Genomic DNA, 8,299 nt, shown 5'->3' with positions numbered 1-8,299 from the left:
TCAAGGGTCTCTTTCTGAAGGGAAAAGGGGGATAATGCATAGAAATGATGGGGTAAAAGAGTGGATTGTTGAGTTTGTTTTTGAACAAGCACTAGCGTCACATATTTTACATTGGTATGGATTTTTGTATACCGATACAAATTTAAGGTTATTTTTTGTTATACTACATATGTTTCTATTCTTGTTTAAGGTACTGTGCCTATCACAGCTTATTTAAAAATGCAATGTAAAGATTTAGTCCTTGAGAAGGAGAGCAAGGAAAGAGATATCTTGATGAGGAAACCATTGTGGGGCTAATAAAAATATGGCACTAGAGAAATTTCCAGGAATCCACAAAGATGACCCCAGCTAACGCTCTAAACAATAGTGGAGAAGGTGCCTGAACTTGCCTTCTGCTGTAATCAGATTGATGACTTTTTTAATTGTCATCATAGAAATTTCATTCAGCAACTGATGAAAGCAGATGCAGAGATCCACAGCTAAGCACTGGGCCAAGCTCCAAGAGTCCAGTCAAACAGAGGGATGAGTGATAATGTGAGCAAAATGGTCAAGACCATGATGGGGAAACCCACAGAAACACCTGACCTGAGCTAGTGGGAGCTCACTGACACCAGACTGATAGCGGGAGAACCTGCATAGGACCAAACCAGACTCTCTGAATGTAGGGGACAGTTGTATGTATGGCTGGTACAGTCTGTGAGACCACTGGCAGTGGGACCAGGGTTTATCCCTAGTGCTTGAACTGGCTTTTGGGAGCCCATTCCTTTTGGAGGGATACCTTGCTCAGCCTAGATATAGTGGGGAGGGCCTATGTACTGCCTCAAAGTGATGTGTCAGACTTTGCTGACTCCCTGTGGGAAGCCTTACCCTCTCTGAGAAGTGGATAGGGTTGGGTGAGGAGAAGATGGGGAGAGTCAGAGGAGGGGAGGGAGAGGGAACTGGGATTGATATGTAAAATAAGGAAAAATGTTTTAAGAAACAAATAAATAAAAACAGAAGAAAGTTGCAAAAAAAGTTTAATCCTTGAAAGCCATTTAGGATAATAAAGAAATACAGGTTAATAGTCATCTCTAACAATCAAACTTACAGTCACATTAGGTATCTTTTCAAAGTCAAACAGATATATTTTAGATAGGTTGTCTTCAAACACTTCAGAAACCTACAGAATATGGTATTTAAAGTGTTTTAATAACATAAGACTTTTTTATGACAATGAGATACATCTGCTCCTGGCAGCACCACTCTGCTTCATAAAAGGATGATGGGCATCAAAGAACTTCCATATGGAGTTTGATTTCATTTGTGACAAGGGTAGCCACTGGACATAGAAACTGCCCTTGTCTCAACTACTGGCAGAATGCTGTCTGAACTGGACAAGCAGGACACAAAAGAAGACAACTGCTGAACTTTGCCAAGACAACATAGGACAGTCCTTCAAAATCTAGGCTCAGGAAAGATGTCAGAGGACATAGAGAGGAAATAGGAGGTGCAAGATAGAAAAGAGGTAAAAAGCACAAAGCAAAATTAGATTAATATAAATTGGTTAATTTAAGTTATAGAACTAGTGGGACAAGCTGAAGCTGCAGGACAAGCTTTTATAACTAATAATAAGTCTTCATGCCATTGTTTGTGAGATGGTAGCTCAAAGAAAACTCCACCAACAGCCCATTCTCATTCAAACTACCACTTTATGCTCACCCTGAAGGGTCTAAGAGACAAGAGGGTCTTTTCAGACTCTTCAGTCTCTGAGGGCCCTGGCTATCCCTTAGGTTGTTGTTGAATCTTTGTTTTCTTTCCCTTTCTTCTCTTTTCATGGAGTCCTCAAAGGGACAAGAGACTTAACATTTTTCATGAACACAAAGTAAAGTTTTTTTAATATATAAATCATATTTTTGTGTACTATTTAACAACTTTTTTGCCAGACCAATATCCAAGATTTTCCTAATGCCTGGTAGCTTCCAGTTTTACTGAAGGGTCGAAGAGTAATAAAATAAAAATGTAGATTCCAGAAATAGGAATGTAGAAATAAAGAAATAAAGTTGTAAGCCTAGGAGAATGAGAACAGACTGTCAGCAGCTTTATTAACAGCTTGAGGATTAACTATTAACAGTGGGTTATTTCGCTTTACAACCCATAGCTCTATTTACAAGGCTAAAGCATTTCTCTGCAAACTGAGGCTAGCCTACGGATATGAGCTGAGTCAACTTTTAGGAAATAGATATATGACCTCTGGGTTATGCATTATCCCTGCTATGTGAAACTGGCGGCATCAAAGGAGACAGCACAGGGCTTCAGTAAACACCACCTGGAAGTACCAAGGAAGACAATAGATTAAATACAAACACTAGTTTAACTGAAAAACTCTGTTAATGGAGATTGTAAAGTAAGGCACTCTGTGTCTGAGTTTTACCTCAAGATTATAAAAATTCCTTTGTTCAGACCTAATCCTTGGTGCCCCTACTATAAAAAGGTGGGTTCACAAACCGGCCTTGGCCACAGCCTTACAAATCCATCTTTGGCTGTGGTCTCAGCTAGCTGATAAGCTTTTCATGCCTCATGGAGATTTTTTATTTTATTTTATTTTCTGGATTCTGGTTTCTGAAATAAAGTTTGTTTTTGGTTTATTAGAATTTGGTGGTCTGTCCCCATCTTTGCACAACCCCCCTGGACCCAACATTTTCATCTTTCTCTCTTGCTTTCTTGAAGTTTAAACATGGAAGTCTCTGGTAAGGAATTCTCACATGAATAAATTTGTGCTTTGTTGGAAAACCTTCAAAGACGAGATTCAAAAAGACTCTTTCTTTGTTTGATGAATACAATTGAATTACAAAGGAACTTGAATTAAAGTTACTTCATAAGAATATCAAACTTTTAAAATAACACTACTTAAACGTATTTGCCTAAGAACACATTTGATTGAAGTATGTGAGTGGTGGGCCTCTTACAGACTGGGGCCCGGAAACTGTTAGGCTGTCTCTTTGTCTGAACTTCAGTCAGGTTTGTCTAAACCACTGGTCCCATAGACCTCGAACCTTGACAACACAAAACAGAATGAGAGCTGGAAGGAAGGTGTGACCCAGCTTAGTGACCCGGGCTTGGAAGTCAGGAAAACTTTCAGGAGAAGTCAAAGCCACCCTGTCCTGAGTGGGTGATAGGAGACCTTTAAAAATAACATTGGGGGCTGGAGAGAGAGCGCTACCAGTTAAAAGACTCTCACTGGCTGCTCTCCCAGAGGAACTGGTTCAATTAATTCTCAGTGCCCACATGGCTGCTCACACCTGTCTGTAACTCCAGTGCCAGGGCTTCTAACACCTTCACACAGATACACATGTAGGCCAAATACCAACGAACTGTGGAGGCCCAAAAATGTGAGCCTATTGCCACCTTGCCTGATGGTCAGAGAGTTTGGAGGTTGCTCAAAATGGTTGATAAGTGTTGCTGTACATCCATCCACTCAGGATGTGGTTACTTGGTTCTTTTGACATTAAGATGGCACATAAGGGAATATCCACTCCACCCGACAGATGGTCAGGATGTGCAAGCATACTTCTGCTCCTTCTTTTGTAATATGAGGTTACCTGGGGAGGAGCTGCCTCCAGGATACTTGGTCTAGGCTGGCTTCACTGCGTAAACAACAGAATTCTAATGACTTGATGTCTCAAAGTGTTAAAGCGATTAATTGAGTTGTCCTTTGTATCAAGTTACCTTCTTCCCCCTTTTGAATTGGGTATAAAAGTGCATGGAAAAATAAACAAGGACATTTTCAGTATTCACTGGAACCCCCCACCCCCGGCACTCTCATATGGTTTCTGTTTGATTATTTTCATGCACATCTTCACATTCTTTAGTCATATGTCTAAATCCCAGTGCCCTTACCCTGGTAGAGAATGATCCCCAACATACGGCAGCCCAACATGGCACAGTCACCAACAACAAACGTAAAATAAAAATAAATTATGCATTTTAAAAAAGAGTGACAATGGGGGTGGAGGAAGCGCTAAAGAGATGGATTAGTGGTGAGTCACTGCCAAAGGCAGTTCCCAGAACCCACATGGTGGCCCACAACCATCCGTAATTCCAGTTTCAGATGATCCAGTGACCTCTGCTGACCTCCACAGGCACCAGGAATACATGTGATACACATACATATCATACACAGATGCCATCAAACATTCATACACATGAAATAAGCATAAATTAATTTTTTTTGGTTTTGGCTTTGGTTTCTCAAGACAGGGCTTCTCTGTGTAATGATGCTGGTTGTCCTGGAACTTGCTTTGGGTCCAGGCTGGCCTTGAACTTAAAATGATCCTTCTATCTCTGGCACCTAAGTGCTGGGATTAAAGGTGTATGCCACCGTGCCTGGTGCAATAAATTATTTTTTTAATAATGATAGTGGGGGTGTAGAGATGGCTCAGCAGTTAAAAAAAATACTTATGCTCTATTATAAGGACTGGAATTCAGATTATAGCAGCCATAACTCCATCTCTCTTGGAGATCATACACTCTCTTCTGACCTTGTGGGAACGTGCACACACATGTGCATGCACAACACACACACACACGAAAAATTAAAATGAAAATAAATCTTTTTTATTTTTTTATTTTTTTTGTTTTTGTTTTTCGAGACAGGGTTTCTCTGTGGTTTTGGAGCCTGTCCTGGAACTAGCTCTGTAGACCAGGCTGGTCTCGAACTCATAAATCTTTTTTTTAAATGAAGTTGGAAAAGATCTTTTTAAAAAAAGAAGAGGAGGAGGACCAACTAACTTACTGAAGATTATAGCACCAGGGACCTTAGCCTAGGTATTCACTACTTTTTTGCTGGGACAAAATACTTGACAAACACAACTTAAGGAAGGAACAGTTTATTTTGGCTCACAGTTCAAGAGGATAGTCCATGTGGCAGGAAGGTTTGGTGGCAGGAGTTTGGGGAAAGCGGCCACATGGCATCTTCAGTGAGGATGCTGAGAATCATGGGTACTTAGCTCACTTTCTCCTTTCATTCAGTTCAAGACCCCAGCCATGGAATGATGCCTCCCACATTTTGGGTGTGTCCTCTCCCTGAATTATCCTCCTCTAGAAATTCCCTTGTACAATTGTTTCCATGGTGATTCTAAATCCCAAGAAGCTGCATCAATCATCACAGTCCATTCTATGCTATTGTGATAGAATACCTCAGCCTTGGGTAATTTATAGTGAACAGAAATGCTTTGGGCTTATGACTGTGCAGGCTGTGATGTCCAAGATCCAGGAGTCCCACCCATCTGGTTACAGGGCTGACAGCATGATATGCTCAGTCGGAGCAAGACATTGAACTTCTGCGTCAAACCACTTCATAATCAACTTTACTCCATCCATACAGGTCAGTTGCTCATGGCTTAAACATCCTCAGTAAGCTCCATAGTCCCAGTGCTTTTACCTTGGCAACCAATTTTTCAACACACAGACTTTAGGGCCATATTCAAACTCCAGCCAGGAAAAAGAGGAAACAAAGCAAGGAACCTGGTGGCCATAGGGACCAAGTGTCAGAGTGGTTTCCGGGGTTGGGAGATGAAGGGCTGTGTGATGTCTACATTTTGAGAAGTTGCTCTGGTTGTTTATCAAGTAGAGCAAGACCAGTGATGGGGGCCCTGCTGGAGTCCCAGGACAAGGCATCACAAGTCTTCAAGGATAGAGACGTAAATGCAATGAATCTGCTGCTTACAGAAGAGTTTCCAGCTCTGGCCATGGTCTGGGTGATGGGAATGAAGAGAAAGGGATCAGTGTTTTTGTATCCAAGCTATAGAATTTTTCAAGAAGGTAAAAGCAGCAGTGGCTCATTTTGGATAGTTTATGCTATGATTAGAATTATGTCCGCCCCAAAATCTTACATTGAAATCTCAGCCCCTGGTCCCCAAATTATGAATTTGTTAGAAAAGAGGGTCTTTAGAAAGGTGTCCAAGTTACAATGTGGCCACTAGAATGGACTTTGATTGATTATAATTGGGACCCTTATTTAAAAAGAAAGGTAACAGAGGTACCAAGACACACTTAAGATATAGTGTTGACTGATATTGCCATTGTTGAGTTATTGGGTAGGCAGCCATATGTTGAGATATCACAACTTTCCTACCATTTCTAGGAAACACAATCTTACAGCAGACTTACTGTCTCTATTGCTCTTACCAGTTTTCTGTCTTCTTTTTTTTTTTTTTTTTTTTTTAAGTTCTTTGACCTTCAGGTGCAGGAGTTGTGTTGTAGATAAAGCCACTGTGACTGGACTCCCTCCATTAATCACTGCATTTTGACCAGTTGTGGTTTTCTGTGAAGGTCTTGGTTTGCTTTAGAGCCAAGCATCTTGGATGAGGGTTAGGAACTGAGCATATCTGTGGCTGTAAGGATGAGTGTGGTTTAGGAAATGTGCAGTTGGGTCTGGTAAAGTGATAGCAGTGGACTCTCCTCTGAGATTCATGAGCTAGCTAGCCCCAGGTAGCAGAAATCTCTTGGGGTCTGTTCTGAGTCAGGGTTTCTACTGCTGTGAAGAGATACCACAACCATGGCAACTCTTATAAAGAAAACCATTCAGTTGGGTGACTTACAGCTTCAGATGCTTAGTTCGTTATCACGGTGGCATACAGGCAGACGTGGTGCTAAAGAAGGAGCTGAGAGTGGAGGAGATACATCTTGATACACAGATAACAGGAAGTAGTCTGAGACAGTGAACATATGCTTGAGCATATGTAACATCTCAAAACCTGTCCCCACAGTGACACACTTCCACCAACAAGGCCATATCTACTCCAACAAAGTCATTCATGTGCCACTCTCTATGAGATTATGGGGGCCAATTACATTCAAACAACTACGAGGTCCCACCCATCCCTAGACAAAAAACTACAGGCAACTAAAAACCGGCGAGAAAGGGAGAAATAATCGCTCCCATTTGTTTATTCAATACCAAGTGGTCACCCCTGAAATGATATACATTTAAGCAACACTAAACACACTCAGCAAGTTGTATCTATATGTTTATGTGGTAAATTTATCTCTGTGTGTGTGTGTGTGTGTTAACAATAACAGTTGCAGAAAAAGAAGCCATCAATTCCAGAGAGAATAAGGGGGCAAAGACATGGGAGAGGGTGGAGGAAGAAAACAGAAGGGGAAGTGATGTTATATTTTAACTAAATTTCCACAAAAAGGAAAGAAAGACAGGGTAAGGACCCAGAGAAAAGATAAGTCAAAGAAATCAGCCCACCAAGGCAAGATGTTCAGCAGTTAGCAGCTCCCAAAAATGTCTATGAGGGAAAGACCCAGTGCTGTCCTCAAACTGTGCCAAGTGTGCCTGCCAAAATACAACAATTTAAACCCCGTGCTGACTATGTGGAGACTGTCGCTTAACCAAATCCTCTTGTTTTGTCGACAAACAGGCATACAAAAGGTAGGCAGAGACACTGTTATGAGCTCTGCCCAAGGCCCTAGTCCAAGGGACGTTGACCAGCCAAGGACTGAGATAAGTGACTCTGAGCCTTCTTTATGGATCACAAACCTCGCCCCGCAACCCCCAGGTTCAGGGAACAGCTCAGAAGAGGGAGCAGGAAGAACCCAAGAATTGGGCTGCCTTCAGCACGTGACAGCGTCAGAGGATGGCGACACCCTGCCTGCGCTGCACCACGAAGACCCTCCCCACGCCAACCCCAGTCCCAGGCTAGGACAAACTTTGGGAACACATTTCCCAGAATTGCCATTTGCCTTTGCACTATATTTCTGATAGTCTCTGCCGATACAGACATGAAAGGGTTTTACAACGTCAAAGTCGTCGTTTAAAGGCTTTTAATTTTTCCTACTTGGAAAATGTTGCTCTGTTTTAAGATTATGCACTAAAAACTATGCTGTTCGCTGCTGATCAGCATCTAACAAAACACTGTTTAAATGTCTGGTCCACGTGGAATGTCTGCTACCAGGTGCACCATGAGAAGATGCACTTGTGCAGAACTGCAGTTGGATACTTCTAGGAGATAACAAAAGAAACTTCAAACAATTAAAAATGAGAGGGAGAATTTTGAATTGCTTCCCTTGTGCCTGATGTTGACTTCTCAATAAGAACTTTTATATCAGGACGCTCAGTTTGAAGCCAGCGGACCTGCAGTTAGTCGGCACTGATGGTAGCAACTTTTTAACGTCTTTAGAGCAAGGATTGTAGGTGTGCTCCACCACGCAATGAAAGCAACTTTTTTTAAACTTTCTTTTTATTTATTCTTTGTGTTTTTCACATTATGCATCTCCAGCCCATTCGTTTCCCCGGTTCCTTGTATCTGCCCTC

The sequence above is a fragment of the Microtus ochrogaster genome, unplaced genomic scaffold, assembly GCF_000317375.1.
Source record: "Microtus ochrogaster isolate Prairie Vole_2 unplaced genomic scaffold, MicOch1.0 UNK56, whole genome shotgun sequence".
NCBI classification, from domain to species: Eukaryota; Metazoa; Chordata; class Mammalia; order Rodentia; family Cricetidae; genus Microtus; species Microtus ochrogaster.
The sequence above is the reverse complement of the archived record's forward strand: the minus strand, read 5'-3'. Positions refer to the sequence as shown.